The sequence below is a fragment of the Bos grunniens genome, chromosome 10, assembly GCF_055505025.1.
Source record: "Bos grunniens cultivar Pamir isolate PY7600 chromosome 10, Bosgru_T2T1.0, whole genome shotgun sequence".
Lineage (NCBI taxonomy): Eukaryota > Metazoa > Chordata > Mammalia > Artiodactyla > Bovidae > Bos > Bos grunniens.
The window spans coordinates 74,126,310-74,143,816 of record NC_141174.1 but is presented as its reverse complement, the minus strand read 5'-3'; the positions used below and the strand labels follow the sequence as shown (position 1 = coordinate 74,143,816).

Below are 17,507 nucleotides of genomic sequence, written 5' to 3'. Positions count from 1 at the left end.
GAATTTGAAAAGACTCCAGATATTTCCCCATGGGTAGTTTCAGGGCTTCACACATGGCATTAGTCAAAATGTTTGCATTTAATGTGTACAGTTTGCAGAAAGAAAAGCAAATAGAAAGCAATGCTATATCAGAAAAGGTGGGGGCAGACCAGATTCCAAAGAGAGGATTAAAACTGAGTGGACAAAACATTAACAAATGGGCATCTTACTACATGGTTCTTTCACAAATGATTTCTTGGCAGGTGCTGCAGAGAGGTTGAATTGAATAGCTTCAAGGTCAAATGCATCTCTAAGGATTCTTATGGACGTCACCTGTATCTGAGAAAGTGGAATGTTAAACATTTGTCTTGGGTAATGACAATAAACACTCATTAAATTGCATTTGCCATCTTCTTTTGCTATAGATCTCAAATCATTTGCCAGAATCACAAACTGATCTCAGAAGGTCATGTCAACCTTTTCTTTGATTCTGAGCAGCCTTCAGATGAATGGATGTCCAAACAGCTCTTCAAAGATCTCTCAAAAGCGGGGAGTCACAGCTTTCCATTTCCCAGGGCTATACAGTTAGAAAGCTATCTCTTTTATAGAAGCTAAAGCTCCCTTACTGGGAGAGAACTCTCACATAGATGTTATGGGATGAGGGGGGATATGTTATTCTTATAGAGGAGACTTCTCCTGAAGTGTCTGCCCTGGGGTAAAAACAAACCAAGATTGCTGTTAGACCTTCTATTAATTGGGGGGAAAACTGCTTTAAAAGGAGTATTTCACAGAATCACAGTAACACACAATTTAGAGCCAAGAAGAATCTTCGTGATATGTTAATCCAATGTCTGATTTTAAAGAATGGATAATTCCCTACTAACATGACCTGTGATAAAACTGGGACAGTATTGGGTGAATCAGTGTGGTTGGTTGTCTTACCCCACCAACCACCAATCACATTCAATCTCTCAGCAAGTCTACTTAGCCCAATCTCCCAAATAGGCACCAACTCTGATGCTGCCTCTCTACCCCCACTGATCCAAGCCATTTCTAGTCTTGCCCATCATAATCACTCTCTAATGTGTTTCCCTGTTTCCACTCTTGTCCCCATAATACATCTTTTGAACCATTAAGAGTAAGCTCTTTTAAAAAGAGATCAAACCATCAATATCCTCCTTAAACTCTTTCAGCTGCTTCCTTTGGCAAATGGAATAACAGAAATATCTTATCAAGGCAAAAAAACAGACTTGCCTGTACATTGCTACCTTCCAAATAAGGTTGTTCTTACTGAAATTCAAATTAAATAAAAAATACATTTATATATCTCAGAAGAGTGAAGATGATGAAATAATACTGGGTTTGCAGTTCTAAACCTTTCTATTTGGTATAACAATGTTAGAAGAAGACCCTGCAGCGTAGGTTCTACATTCTGAGAAGCATTTTCCAAAGCAAAGCTCATTTAGGTCTAGGGGATGTTTACAGCCCATGGTAAACATAATACTCTAAGAGAAAAGCAAATGGGTCCACAAAGTCCTGATGTGTTAAGTGAGACATTTAGAGTTGCTTTTATATATTTTTTAGAAATGATCCAGTGATAGTTTTGACACTGACTCTTTAAATCACCACACTGCATGAATAGAAGTAGGACAGGGTTCCGATTTAAAAGCTAATTGTATAACCAAGACATGAAGTCATCTAAATGCCCATCAACAGACGACTGGATAAAGAAGATTTGGTACATAAGTACAATGGAATACTACTCAGCCTTAAAAAATAATGAAATACTGACATTTGCAGAAACGTGGCTGGATGTAGAGATTACTAAGTGAAGTAACTCAGATAAAGACAACTCTCATATAATATCACTTATAAGTAGAATCTAAAATGATACAAGTGAACTTATTCACAAAACAGACTCACAGACTTAGAAAACAAACTTATGGTTACCAGAGCAGAAAAGGGGGAGGGAGAAATTAGGAATTGTGTATCTGGGATTAACAGAAACATACTACTATATATATATACTAAACAACAAGAACCTACTGTATAGCACAGAGAACTATATCCAGTATCTTGTAATAACCTATAATGAAAAAGAATCTGAAAAATAATATATACATATATATGTGTGCGTGTGTGTGTATACATAACTTAATCACTTTGGTGTACACCTGAAATATAAATCAGTTCTACTTCAATTCTTTCTTTTTTTTTTTGGCCACATCGCATGGCATGCATGTTCTTAGTTCTCCAACCAGGGATCACACACGTGCAGTGGAAACTTGGAGTCTTAATCACTTGACCACCAGGGAAGTCCAACTATGCTTCAATTTTTAAAAAAGACTAATTGTAGTAGCCAACCTTAAGCCTCAGTGAGACTAATCAAAAGCTTTGACACTAAAGCTTTTGCCTGTGAATAATATCTTATACACTATTAGCTAAAAGAGTATCAGAGGAAGCATACACATACACACACACACACACACACACACACACACACACAGAGTACCAGAGCCAAAGTAACTGAGATGCAAAGAAATACCACTATCTTTTTAAAGCCACATAGCTAGCAATAAGCAGAGCCAGAACTAAGCATCAAATCCCTTGAGTTTTTTGTACCTATTTCCCTACTGCTTTAGCCCAGTTAAGTCAATGCAAGAGACTCCAAAGTGTGGTGGGCTTCGTCTGGCAGGAAGAATCTGGAACAGTGGATATCAAGACAGGAAGGGGAGGGAGAAAGTATTGGCTGTATCAGAACAACTGATCTTGTTTACCACCAGAAGGCTTCAAACCTAAAGCTGTTCTTTGAGACTAAAAAATTTAACAACACATGAGAGATACTGTTAAGAGGATGAAAAGACAAGCATAGAATGGGAGAAAGTATTTGCAAAACACATATCTGATAAAAGGATCTGTATCTAAAGATGTATAATAAGAACTTTTAAAACTCAACAATAGGTACTTTCCTGGCAGTCCAGTGGTGAAGACTGTGCTCACAATGCAGGGGGCACAGGTTTGATTCCTGGCCAGGGAACTAAGATTCTGCATGGCTAAAAAAAAAAGCCCTCAACAATAAGAAACAAACAATCCAATTAAATACAGATAAAATATCTGAATAGACACCTAAAGAAGATAAGCAGATGGTCAAAAGCACTATGAATAATTGCTTATCATCATTTGTCATTAGGAACTGGAAATTAAAATAATAATGAGATGCCACCACACACCTATTAGAACAGCTAAACCCAGAAAACTGACATAACAAATGCTGGCAAGGTTGCCAAGCAACAGGAAGTCTCGCCCGTTGCTGCTGGGAACGCAAAATGGTACAGCCACTCTATAAGACAGTTTGGCAGCCTCTTACAAAGTAAACATAGTCTTACTATCCAGTCCGGCATTCATGCTCTTATGTATTTACTGAATTGATTTGAAACTTTATGTCCACACAAAACCCTGCACATGAATATTATTAATAGCAGCTTTAGTCACAGTTGCCAAAACTGGAAGCAATCAAGATGTCCTTCAATAGGTGAATGGATAAACAAACTAGAATACATCCATCCAATGGAATGCTAAGTCACTTCAGTCGTGTCCAACTCTGTGCGACCCCATAGACAGCAGTCCACCAGGCTCCCCCGTCCCTGGGATTCTCCAGGCAAGAACACTGGAGTGGGTTGCCATTTCCTTCTCCAATGCATGAAAGTGAAGAGTGAAAGTGAAGTCGCTCAGTCGTGTCCGACTCTTAGCGACCCCATGGACTGCAGCCTACCAGGCTCCTCTGCCCGTGGGATTTTCCAGGCAAGAGTACTGGAGTGGGGTGCCATTGCCTTCTCCGTCCAATGGAATATTATTCACTAAAAAAATAAAAAGAGCTATCAAGCCACAAAAAGACATGGCAGAATCTTAAGTGCACATTGCTAACTGAGAGAAACCAGTATGAAAAGATCACCTACTATATAATTCTAACTACACATATGATCTTCTGGAAAAGCCAAAACTATAGATACAGTGAAAAGATCAGTGATTGCCAGGGGTCCAGGGGAGGAAGGGTGAAATTAGGCACAGGGGATTTTTAGGCGATGAAACTATTCCATACGATACTATAATGTAGATATGATACTAAACATCTGTCAACACTTACTGAACTGTATAGCGTAAAAAGTGAATCTTAACGCATGCACATTTAGAAAAATCATTTAGAAGATGAGAAAACATCGAAAAAGAATGACTATGATGACAACGAGAATCTAATTTTAATTGCAAATGTATGAAATAAACGTATTGAGGAGTGCAGAGAAGACGCTACTCCATGTAACTTTGGAAATGAATGAAGTCTATAAGACTACAGGCAAAATGAACTGCACATGGCCCTGTACTCTAGTAGACATAGTTGTCTCCCACAGGGAAACAAAGGGTCAACAGTTCTGATATTGTTACACGTGTAGACCAGAAGTGAGCCATTAAGTAAAGGGATGGTGGATGGATGGAAACAAATTTTTCACTCAGTTCAATTCAATTGCTCAGTAGTGTCTGACTGTTTGTGACCCCATGCACTGCAGCACACCAGGCCTCCCTGTCCATCACTAACTCCCGCAGTTTGCTCAAACTCATGTCCATTGAGCTGGCGATGCCATCCAGCCATCTCATTCTCTGTCGTCCGCTTCTCCTCCTGCCCTCAATCTTTCCCAGCATCAGGGTCTTTTCCAATGAGTTAGCCCTTTGCATCAGGTGGCCAAAGTACTGGAGTTTCAGCTTCAGCATGAGTCCTTCCAATGAATATTCAGGACTGATTTCCTTTAGGATTGACTGGTTTAATCCCCTCTGAGTCCAGGGAACTCTCAAGAGTCTTCTCCAACACTAAAGATCAAAAGCATCAATTCTTTGGGGTTCAGCTTTCTTTTTAGTCCAATTCTCATGTCCATACATGACTACTGGAAAAATAAAATGACAAGGGTATGTCAAAAGAGCACAGAAGCCAACTGAAAGAGCTCCCAAGAGCTCAAATAATAGGAGTCACAAAACAAAGTGATACCGGATTATAACTCAAAGTATAAAACAAATATCCATTATTTCAGGGGTCCTTTCCCCATCATTTACATTACCACCTGAGTTACACCGCCTGTCAGATCACTGGTGGCATTAAATTCTCATACGCACACAATCCCTATTGTGAACTGTGTACGTGAGGGATCTAGGTTTCATGCTCCTTGTGAAAATGGACTGTCTGATGATTCAAGGTAGAGCTGAGAAAGTGATGCTAGCACTGGGGAGTGTCTGCAAATACAGATTATCCTTAGCACAATAAATTTAATTAGTTTGACTCATCCCAAAACCATCCCCCCAACCCCAGTCTGTGGAAAAACTGTCTCCCACAAAACCAGCCCCTGGTGCCAAAAAGACTGGGGACCATTGCATTGTTTCACACTAAAGTAAATGAGTGAATGCATTAATAAAGGGGGAGATGAGACAAATCTATGCAGGAGACTTCCAAATAATGTATGTATGCTCCACCCTCAAGGAAGTGGGGCGTAACTCCCCACTCTTTGAATGTGGGCCATGCATAGTGACCTCCCTCCAAAGATGACAATGTGGATAGGCAGGTAAAAAGCACCTTGTCTGCGGAGAAACCTGCAAACATTGAGTCAGCCGGCTGATCAAGGTCAGCACCACGAGTCATAAACCATCTTGATAACATGTACGCTTGATATGATGTGATGAACTCGACACTCCACCCCTGTGATCTTCCTCTCAAAAACTCAGAACCACAGCCTAAACATAAGAAAAACATAACCAGACAAATTCCAACAGAGGTGCCTTCTACAGTATCCCTGATACTGTAGTGGGGTGCCATCGCCTTCTCTGATGAGTACGCCTCAAAATCGCCAAGGTCATCAACAACCAAGTCTGAGAAACTGTCATGAGAAATCTAAAGGAGGCATGACACCTAAATGTAATGTAGAATCCTGGATGAGATCCTGGAACAGAAAAAGAACATTAGGTAAAAACTAAGGATGTCTGAATAACTATGGATGTTAGTTAATAATAAGGTATCAATATCAGTTGATTAATAGTAACAAATGGACCATCCTAATGTAAGATGCTAATAATAGAAGAGACTATGAGGGGGAGGAGAAGGCAATGGCACCCCACTCCAGTACTCTTGCCTGGAAAGTCCCATGGGCGGAGGAGCCCTAAGCTGCAGTCCATGGGGTCGCAAAGAGTTAGACACAACTGAGCGACTTCACTTTCACTTTTCACTTTCGTGCATTGGAGAAGGAAATGGCAACCCACTCCAGTGTTCCTGCCTGGAGAATCCCAGGGATGCGGGAGCCTGGTGGGCTGCCCTCCAAGGAGTCTCACAGAGTCGGACACGACTGAAGCAACTTAACAGCAGCAGCAGCTGCATGAGGGCGAAGGGGAGTAATATGGGAACTCTGTACTATCTACTCATTTTTATCTGTAAATATAAAACTGTTCTGAAAAATAAAGCTTATGGAAAAAAAACCCACAACATTAATTTGTCTTCTGGCACACTATTTTCTTAGGGCATTTACCAGCAAAGCAATATGAGTATGCTGGTTGCCTCTCACTTTTTCTGGTATTTTATAAAGAGGGAGTTACAGGAGAACCTTGCATACCATTTTTTCTGATGTTAATAGGATTTCTAATTATGACAGGATATACCCCCAAAATAGCATATTTTGAAGGATTCTGACCTTATACAGTAAAACCCATGTCAATTCTTACACTTGGATATCAACAGTTGAAACATTTCCCTGGATACAATTATTCCAATTAGGAAGTAAATCCTTGAAAGTCACTGTATGCCTCTCCCAGATGATTCTGGGGTTCCTGGTCTTGTGGCTCCCTAGGGCACTGCCATACTTTGGTGCATATTTTATTTAAGAATGAAGGTAAATAATGAGAAGAAGGTCTACTCCATTCATTTCACTAGCACCGCACTGAAACCACTTTAGGTCAGTAAGAACAACAGAATGTCACTGTCCGTCTAGAAATTACAATCTCTTTTTTTCAGTAAATTTTTATGATCAATTCTCCATCAGTTATGTGTCTCTCACCCCAACACACACACAGAACAAGAAAGTTTTGTTCTCTCTTCCATATTCCAAAAGTCACCTGTCATCTTTATCTTTTAACAAAGAAAACTCAACATCCTTTAGAAGTTGTTATAGTATTATTATTTTAGAAATAGAAAAAAATATAAAAGATAGTTTTATATTATGATACTCCCATTCAATAGAATGCTAAATAGCCTCTTAAAATAAATATACTAACATGGAAAAACATCTAGGATGATTAAATTTAAAAAGTTGCAAACTCAGCATAATGTAATTTGATTTTTATTCAGAAAGGGAATACATTAATATGGTATAATATACATTAATTATATATGTGTTATTATATTACTAATAATATAGTAATTAATATACTAACTAATATATTAGTTATATATAATAATATATGTTAGTATATTCAGAAGAAACTTTTGGAGAAATGCACTCCAAACTCCTCTATAGGAGGATGATGTGATAAAAACTTGTATGTATGGATTTATGTCCTGTTTGAACTTCTATAAGCAGAGAATATTAATTTTATAATTTGAAACTTTTTCAATGCTAAAAAGTGTATTTTCTCTTGAATATCATGTGGCTTGATGAAAGGAGGTGCTGGCAATTCAGGAGATATCTGTGCACCAGGACACAGATTGTTCTACCAGGACCCAGGTTGAGCCCACACTTGACAGAGAATGAAGTCTGAGGCACTCTTCTGTCCTATTACCTTCTCCTCTGCTCAAGCAGGACTTTAAGCTATGATGTCATTCATGGCAGAAATGCTCTATTGAATCTCCACCTGGTGGTTACTCAGCTCCTGGCTGGACATGGGGACCACACCACCTCATGAGACAGCTATTTCATTCCTAGGAGTTCAGAGGTATTTCCCCAAAAAATTCTGCTGGAATTTTGGTGGCTCAGATGGTAAAGAATCCACCTGAAATGCAAGAGACCTGGTTTGATCCCAGGGTTGGGAAGATCCCCTGGAGAAGGGAATGACAACACACTCCAGTATTCCTGCCCGGAGAATCCCATGGATAGAGGAGCCTGGCAGGCTGCAGTCCATGGGGTCACAAAGAGTCGGACACAACTGAGTGACTAAGCACAGCACCCCCAGAATTGTAAACATGATTCAAAATTACAGAATAGTTATTCAATGACATCCTGAATAGCCATTTTTAATGCTACGTCTAGCATAATTCATGACTTACAGTGGTTACTCAATAAATATTTATTGAATACATAAGCTGACTGTTGAGAATAGATAGGTTTACACTCTGCTCTATTCTTCTCTTACCTGACTGCATCATATATTTTAGACACTATATCACACAGTTACTTCATACTGAAAAAAGCAACAACTGAAAAAAAAAAAAAAAGAAAGAAATGAATTAGAAACCAAGAAACAGGAGTTCTGTTTCTGGTTGTGCTATTTATCAACTGTGCAAATTTAGGGAAGTCATTTCACATCTCTGAACTCTTCTTTCATATCTATAAAATGTGGGGAGGATTGGGAAGGTGGATTTCAACAAAAACTCTGAAAATAAGCTACAGCATCCAGACTTTTGTCATCCTATGTGAGAGTAGTTATGTCTAAGCCCAGGGCTTTTACACTTATTAAATATAACCTTTATGTCTTGCTCTTTTATTCTGTATATTAAGTCACATCTCGTAACCCTCCTTGCCCACTCCAGCTTTCTAGTGGCCATAGATTTAATAACTCAACTGAAAGTAGAATGAATAGAAAACAGATCACGTTGTCTAAAGAAACCATCTTCAAAATGCTTGTATTAAATGTACTCAGCAAAAGTCTTTAATGCAGAACCAGTCTTCAGAGTTGAGTGGAAACATTTGAGAAATGTTTTGAAACCAGTGGTTTTAAGTGCCACCCAGAAAAAATATTTTGCCTGGGAAAATAAACATTTTTTTTTTCTATATGAACTGGCTGATTCTAAAACTTCTTTTGGAAAAAAGTTGTGTCCGCTAAGAATGAATATCTTAAAAATAAGCAAATGGAGAACTGAGAGCTTTGTTAGGAAACACTTACCAGTGTGGATACAGCCACCGTGGGGGCTAACTGTCCTAATTCCAGCCTTCATTTGGAACATGGTCAGTACTGGGAAATACATTCTAGGAAGCAATAACTTTTCATTACTCAACTCAGTACTTCCATAACATCTGTTCAGCCATTTGGCAGATTTTGGTACTAGATACAACGTTAAACTAAGTCAGTGGAGTTGTAGGTGTTTACAAGGATGGATGGAAACTTCACCTTCAATAAAGGCAAAGAGTTTTCTGTCTTTGGTACTTCTCATTACTGGGCAGTAATACTGCTTTGTAAAAAGCAGCAATAAAAATTCTTGCAGGTGAATAAGTATTTTTGAATATAAGCGTGCAATAACAATTCAGGACTTTTTCCTCAGAGAGCTTTCTGAATCCTAAAGTAAGATTGCTAGAAGCTGCCACCTTTGGCAATCTCCTTAGCCTTTCTCCATTTCACTAATCATGCTCCAAAGCCAGAGCTTACCACAAATTACTACTGTACAGGAAAAATGCAAACACCCAAGACATCTTTTTGATTAAGTAGTCAAGCTGTTTACAACTGGGCCAGATAATCAGAAACTGAAGCAAAAGCTTGCTTCTATTCTTGGGATGGCATGACTCCTGGCTACTTCATCTGAAAAATGAAATCAAAACAATGGGGATAGAAGATAATAATAAACATCCAACTATTTTGAAAATCTCAAAATGTGTGGACAGGAAATAAAACACTAAAAGGAAAAAAAAATGTTTTTTCACTTAAAGGAGCAATCTCTTTTCCTCAAACAGTAAAAAAAAAAAAAAAAAGGCAAGGATGATCACAAATCATCCTGAAGATGCAAAGGGCAGAAAAATTCAAAAGACAGTAAAGTGTGAGTTTCTGGGAAGTCAAACTAGGGGAGTGAGGGAGAGCAAAAAATAGTGACAAAATAGCCCAAAATAAATTCTCTTGTGTGATTCAGCAGGAGGTACCACAGAGAAGGCAGTACAGAGAAAAAAACACAAAAGGAGGTGTTTGTTAGGCTTCAAAGGAGAAAGGGAATAAAAGATGAAGGCCATTTTTTATTTTTCATTTGACAACAAAGGGCAGGTGAGGGAAACTGGGAGCTTGTGGGGAAGCAAAGAGCTATCCCCTTGTTTTTAAAGAACTCAGAACTTTCAGAGGACCTGTGGAAGTAGACTTTACTTATACCATGATGATGCTATAAAATACTGCACTCCCAGTAAAGACAGCTCCATGCATTACCTTGGGAGAAGGCAAGGGCACCCCACTCCAGTACTCTTGCCTGGAAAATCCCATGGACGGAGGAGCCTGGTAGGCTGCAGTCCATGGGGTTGCTAAGAGTCAGACACGACTGAGCGACTTCACTTTCACTTTTCACTTTCATGCATTGGAGAAGGAAATGGCAACCCACTCCAGTGTTCTTGCCTGGAGAATCCCAGGGACGGGGGAGTCTGGTGGGCTGCCGTCTATGGAGTCGCAGAGTCGGACACGACTGAAGCGACTTAGCAGCAGTAGCAGCAACATGCATTACCTTAATGACTGCTCTTATATATATGTGTGTATATATATATATATACACACACACACACACATATATATCATGATGTTCCCTGACTCCAATTTCTCATTTCCATTATCAGAAAGAGCTTTGCTATGATGTTTTTTCTGTCTTAATTAGCTGGAGCAAGACAGAACATTTAAAACAACCAACTCTGTTTTATACTTCTGCACCTTTAGAATCCCTTGAGATATTATATCTAAATATCTCTTAACAGATCACTATTTGTTCTCCAACATTACCTAGGACGAGGGACCTAGGGGCTAGAATTTGAACAGAACCTCTGAGCTGTGAGTTAACATCAATAAGAAATGTCTTTGTCTTTTGGAAATGGTTTTGAGGTTTAGTCTCAGAGTGCGGCTGGGAAATTCATAGTTTGATTAAAATTGTAATAAGAGCTAAAATCTGAGGCAAAAATTCTGGTAGCTGGAAAAAAAAATTTCTTTAATAAAAACCCTGCAGTTCTGAAGGGAAGCATCTTGTTTCTAATTCTGGACTTGGGGGATGGAAAAAGGAATATAAAAAGGAAATTGACTGACACGAACTGGCTCTAACTACCCTCATCAAGACCACTGGATAAAATCAGGTACATCAATGAGAGATGTACCTTGAAATGATTTTTTAAACTATTGCAGGTCATGGAAATTTCCCTTATTAAAACATTCCAATCCTTAGTCAACAGATATCAATGCATCAAGCAGAAAATGGGCATCAGAGCTTGATGTCAGTATAAGAAATGAACACTACATCCCAGCTCAGCTGAGAAGAAAGACCATCTCTCAACTTTGATCGGGTACAAAGTTCTTTTTAGGAGCATAACTTTCATTATCTTGTATTTTATTCCTGATTTGTGAAAACTGAGATTGAGGCAACACAACTAATTGTCAGTTTTCTAAACCCCACACTATGGAAATTTGCAGATGGCAGGGGCCAGAAGTCAGTGAAGGCTCCCCGCAGGAGCGTTTATGGAACATATGCAGCCCTTCCTAAATGCTGATGTAATCCACCCCACCGCAGCTGCAGGGCCAGGACCTGCTGCTCCACTGGAAAGCAGAAGCCCTGCCCATCCACTCCCTTATTGTCCCTCTTACTTGTCCTGCTGAATCATTTGTTTATCATGCTAAGTAGGTATGGAGCACCTGGACTGGCCAGATAAATCATCAGACCTCAATTCTAGTTCTGGCCCTGCCACCAATTTGTCGTGTGGCTTTGAGTAGGTCATCCTTGAATCTCGGTTTCCTCTTCTAAAAAAAATAGCTTTCTGGTCTAGAAATAACTTACAATCTCTTTGAACTCCACTGTCTTTTGATTTTTTTAAAAATTCTTTTTGGACAGAAAGGAATGACAGGTGAGATAGAGTTTCTGCTCTCTTACAGGCTGTGGACACCACCTTGAGAAAAGTAAAAGTTCATTACTGGAGTTCTCTGAGTATGCTTGGACTGCTAATTATCAGTCCTTTTCAACAGAGTTTCCATGAGGGGTGAAGATTTCATATTCTAAGATATCCCCTCTCTGTGATGAAAGAACCTCCCTTTTATGCATCTAGATTGGTACACGTTATGCACCATCCTTTGGAGAACTGAGAAACAGCCTCTCAGATCAACTTTCAGGTTATGTGATTCAGATGAGCAACTCCAACTGAGAAAGGCTGCAAGTTATGACTTTCCCATAGGATCATCATAGAATGCCAAAGCTAAACCATTCTATCCTACTGGTTCTCAAAGTGTGGTCCCTGAGCCAGCAGCAGCCAGCAGCACCTGAAAACTTTTTCAAATGCAAAGTCTCGCTCACCTTAGTCCACTGAATCAAAAACTGTGGGGATGGGACCCAGTAATCTGGGTTTCAACAAGCCATACAGGTGATTCTAATGCATGCCAACGTTTGGGATCCACTGTTCTAGTCCTTGGACCTTCCTTTACAGATGAAGAGGGCAGGAGTGCAAGAAAAGTCACTTGCCCAAGCTGGCACCTCTAACGTATGGTTAGGCCTTGATTAGAATCAAATGTTACGGACAGAATTACGTCCTCCATACAAACTCATATGTTGAAGCCTTAATTCCCCAGTGTGGCTGAATTTGAAGACAGGGCCTTAAAGAGGTAATTAAGGTTAATGAGGTCAGAGAGTGGGCCTCTAAAATGAAATGTCATCCTTATATCAACAGGGAGAAGTGGCCAGAATGTGTACACACAATGAAAAAGCCATGTGGGGACTCAGAGAGAAGGTAGCCATCTGCAAGCCAAGGAGACAGACCTCAAGAGAAATCAAACTGACCAACACCTTGAACTTGGAGTTCTAGCTTCTAGAACTGTGAGAAATAAATTTCTGTTAAGTCACTCAGGCTGTGGCATTTTATTATGACAGTTCTAGCAAATGAATACTCCAGGTCCTCTGATTCTCTGGACATGAATCTATTATGTCAATTAAAATGACTTTAGAATTCTAACAAGTTTTTCTGAGATGTAAAGAAACAAATGAATCCCAAGAATGGCTGTTCTTCAGCTGGACAGATGGTAAGAAGAGGGCTTCCTAGAGCCCTGACCATGCACACATCCCAGGCACTGCTCAGAGGGTAAGTTCTCCAAACCTGCATCTTATGCAAAGATTTTGACACAGTCATATGAGAGTAGTGGTCCTCATAAGAGGGGTTATGTGTGTGTGCGTGTGTGCTAAGTCGCTTCCATCGTGTCTAACTCTTTGCAACCCAATGGACTGTAGCCTGCCAGGCTCCTTTGTCCATGGGATTTTCCAGGCAAGAAGATTGGAGTGGGTTGCCATACCCTCCTCCAGGGGATCTTCCTGACCCAGGAATCAAACCAGCATCTCTTATGTCTCCTGCATTGGCAGGCAGGTTTTTTACCACTAGCACCACCAGGGAAGCCCTATAAGAGGGCTTAACGGGGCCACTAAATCAGGAAGAGTTAAGAAAGAACGAATAACATAAGGTATGAGGTTCCTGTCTTCCCGCAGAAGCAGGCAGTAGTAGACGGACAGGTTCTAGGAGGGCAGTGACCAAATGTCCTTTGGACAGGCCAACCCTGGATATCCCTCAAGCTCTGTCATCTTCCTCTCTCCTTCCCTGTTGGACTACACACACACAAATGCCTCCTCTTGCTTCCATAGCCTAGGTAACAGCATTTTCATCCCTCTGATGATGCCAGCTAGAATCATCTTAATGTTTTTGATTTTCCTCTTCCATATCCACCAGGCAGCACCCAGTCCTGTCCATTCTGTCTCTGAAATACCTTTCAAATCTTTCCTCTCTTCTCTGTCCTGGCTGCCACTGTTTTTGATAATCCTTTCGTCACCTCTTGCCAGAGCTAAACTTTTAAAGTTTTATAAGTTGTCTCCTGATCACTGACTTACCCTCTCATATTCTCTCCAAAAGATGGTCAGAAGTCTGCCTTCCGAAAGACAGATCTCAGACAAGGCTCTTCATAATCCTATCGGCCCTTCCAGTCCACCCTTCGGCCACATGCCCATCCCTCCACAGGCACAGCAGCCCCACACTTCTCCAGTCCCCAAACCCAGCATGACCCTTCCCTCTACGGGATTGAATTATCTGGTAGTCTTAACTCTTTTGGGGAAATGCTTATTATTTTTTTCCTCTGAGCATGTGTGTGTGTGAAATGTCATCTATAACAACAACAACCCTCATATCCCCACCACCAATATAAGAAACAGAATGTCACCTATTACCCATCTTACACAGCCCTCTTCTCCTTCTTTCCATCTGCCAGAGGTCTCCTTGATATGCAGGCTTTTCAGTCTCCTGATTTCCTTAGTAGCTTTACCACTTGTGTCAGTTCAGTTCAGTCATTCAGTTGTGTCCAACTCTTTGCGACCCCATGAATCACAGCACGCCAGGCCTCCCTGTCCATCACCAACTCCCGGAGTTCACTCAGACTCACGTCCATCGAGTCAGTGATGCCATCCAGCCATCTCATCCTCTGTCGTCCCCTTCTCCTCCTGCCCCTAATCCCTCCCAGCATCAAAGTCTTTTCCAATGAGTCAACTCTTCACATGAGGTGGACAAAGTACTGGAGTTTCAGCTTTAGCATCATTCCTTCCAAAGAACACCCAGGGCTGATCTCCTTTAGAATGGACTGGTTGGATCTCCTTGCAGTCCAAGGGATTCTCAAGAGTCTTCTCCAACACCACAGTTCAAAAGCATCAGTTCTTCGGCACTCAGCTTTCTTCACAGTCCAACTCTCACATCCATACATGACCACTGGAAAAACCATAGCCTTGACTAGACGGACCTTTGTTGGCAAAGTAATGTCTGCTTTTGAATATGCTATCTAGGTTGGTCAAAACTTTCTTTCCAAGGAGTGAGCGTCTTTTAATTTCATGGCTGCAGTCACCATCTGCAGTGATTTTTATGTACCCATGAGTAATGTTATTACTTTTGCTTGTTTTTAAGAGAGACCACCTGTTTGTAGCTTTCAAGGACTTGTTTCTTACCACTGGATTCATAAGATTTGCCCACGTTGTTGCACGTAGCTAATTCATTTCACTGTTCTCTACAAATCTACATAAATATATATGTACAGTATGCATACCCTTTTCCATTCTGTTGCTGACTGGTATGTGGGTGTTTGTACAATATTATGAACATGTTTGAACACATGTACATGTGTGTAAGTTTAGAGACTGCTTCTAGGACTGCTGGGCCCTGGGTATGCGCATGTGATCTGGCAATACTAGATTGTATTCCAAAGCGGCTATACCAATTGACACTCATAACTTTTTCATCTGTTGATAAAAATCAGTCAGTGATATTCTGTTTAAGATTTTGCATCTGTGTTTAAAAGTAAATTTGGTAACTTTCCTTTCTTAAATAATATTTAACTGATTTTAATATAAAGGTTATACTGACCTCACACATTAATTTGGAAGTATTCCTTCTCTTTACACTCCTTCAAAAAGTTTTGCAAGATTGGAAATACCAGTTGCTTGATTTTTTCTTTTTTTTTTTGCCGTTGTAGAATTTGTCTAATAAATTACCTAGGCCCCAGTTTTTGAAGGAAACTTATAAATACAGTGATTCATTTAATAGTGTTTAGGAGCATTCCAATTTTCTTTTTCATTTCAAATCAGTTTTACTAATTTATACTCTTTTAGGAATTTGACCTAACACCCAAGTGTTCCAAATCATTGGCATAAAAGTGGTTCATGATATTCTCTTATCATTTCAGTGTCTGCTACATCAGAGATTTAACAATATTGTTCCTAATACTGTTTACTCATGCCTTCTCTTCCTTTTTATATCAATCTTATCAGACTTTGAAAGATATTATTAGTCTTTGTATTGTAACATAATGTGCATTCTTGGATTTTCTTGACCACATTCTACTTTCTCTCACTTGCACGGGGCCCTCTCACACTGGCTCACCCCTCCACTGTCACCTGGATGCTAGGTCACACTGCTGAATGAATGTGCTGATGGACTATGCCCTTTGATAGTTCTTTGGGCTTTCTCTTTTTTCTTTTTCTTTTTTTTAACCTTACTCCCACAGCCCTGGGCTTGTATCTCTCAAGTGAAAAAGTGTTCATAACTTCAGTCTTGACCTAAGTAAGGATCTGCCTTCTGGAGCAGTGAGGCTAAAGCAGTCTTTTTTTCAAAAATTATTTATTTATTTTCGGTTGCGTCTTCATTGCTGTGCATAGGCTTTCTCCAGTTGCGGTGAGCGGGGTCTGCAATGAATGGGGGCTGCAGTGAGTGGGAGTCACGCTTCATTGTGGTGTGCAGGCTTCTTAATGTAGATGCTTCTCTTACGGCAGAGACAGGCTCTAGGCACACAGGCTTCAGTATTCGCAGTGCGTGGACTCATGAGTTGTGTGGCTCACAGGCCCTAGAACACATGGGCTCCAGTGTGGCACACCGGATAGCTGTTCCATGCCATGGGGGATCTTCCCGGACCAGGGGTCAAACCCACATCCCCTGCATTGACAGGTGGATTCTTATCCACTGTTCCACCAATGAAGTCCAAAGTAATCTTTTTAAATAATCAGATTTTGGCTTTGGTTTAGAGAGTCTACCATTTCCTTCCTCTTCTTTTCTCTGGGTCTATTTTCTGTTTTGTTTCAAAAGTTTTTAAGTTCAATGATTAGTCATTAATTCAACCACTCACTTTTTCTAACATCCATCTTTAAGGCAGAGGTCAGCAAACCAATAGCCCACAGACTTGTTTTTGTAAATAAACTTCTACTGGGACACAACCACACCCATTTGTTTTCATATTGTCTGTGGCTACTTCTGTGTTACAACAGCAAAGTAGAGTAGTTATGACAACACTGTGTCTGTAACTAGTAATATTTTAGTAGCTATTTCTTTACAGAAAAAGTTTGCTCTAAGGATATAGATTTTTCTCTAAGTATTCCTTGAGTGACATCACAAATTCTGCTACATAATATTTGCATAACTCTTCTGAACTCTGTGTTTTCTCATATCTAGTATGATTTCTTTGATTCATATGTCATTTAGCAAGTATTTTTTTTTTAAATTTTATTTCTCATGTGTTCCCCATCCTGAACCCTCCTCCCTCCTCCCTCCCCATACCATCCCTCTGGGTCGTCCCAGTGCACCAGCCCCAAGCATCCAGCATCGTGCATTGAACCTGGACTGGCATCTCGTTTCATACATGACATTTCACATGTTTCAATGCCATTCTCCCAAATCTTCCCACCCTCTCCCTCTCCCACAGAGTCCATAAGCCTGTTCTATACATCAGTGTCTCTTTTGCTGTCTCGTATACAGGGTTATCGTTACCATCTTTCTCCAAACATGTTTTTTTTTCTCCCAAGGCTTTTAGTAACTGAACACTAACTTGTTCTATGATGAGAAGGTAGA

The 17,507-nt window shown here is 40.1% G+C and overlaps 1 protein-coding gene across 7 annotated transcripts in view; it reads right to left on the bottom strand.

The window, feature by feature from the left end:
* The window catches only part of RYR3 (ryanodine receptor 3), a 565,051-nt gene that overhangs the window by 522,153 nt on the left and 25,391 nt on the right, over nucleotides 1–17,507 (bottom strand). The window lies entirely within an intron of this gene.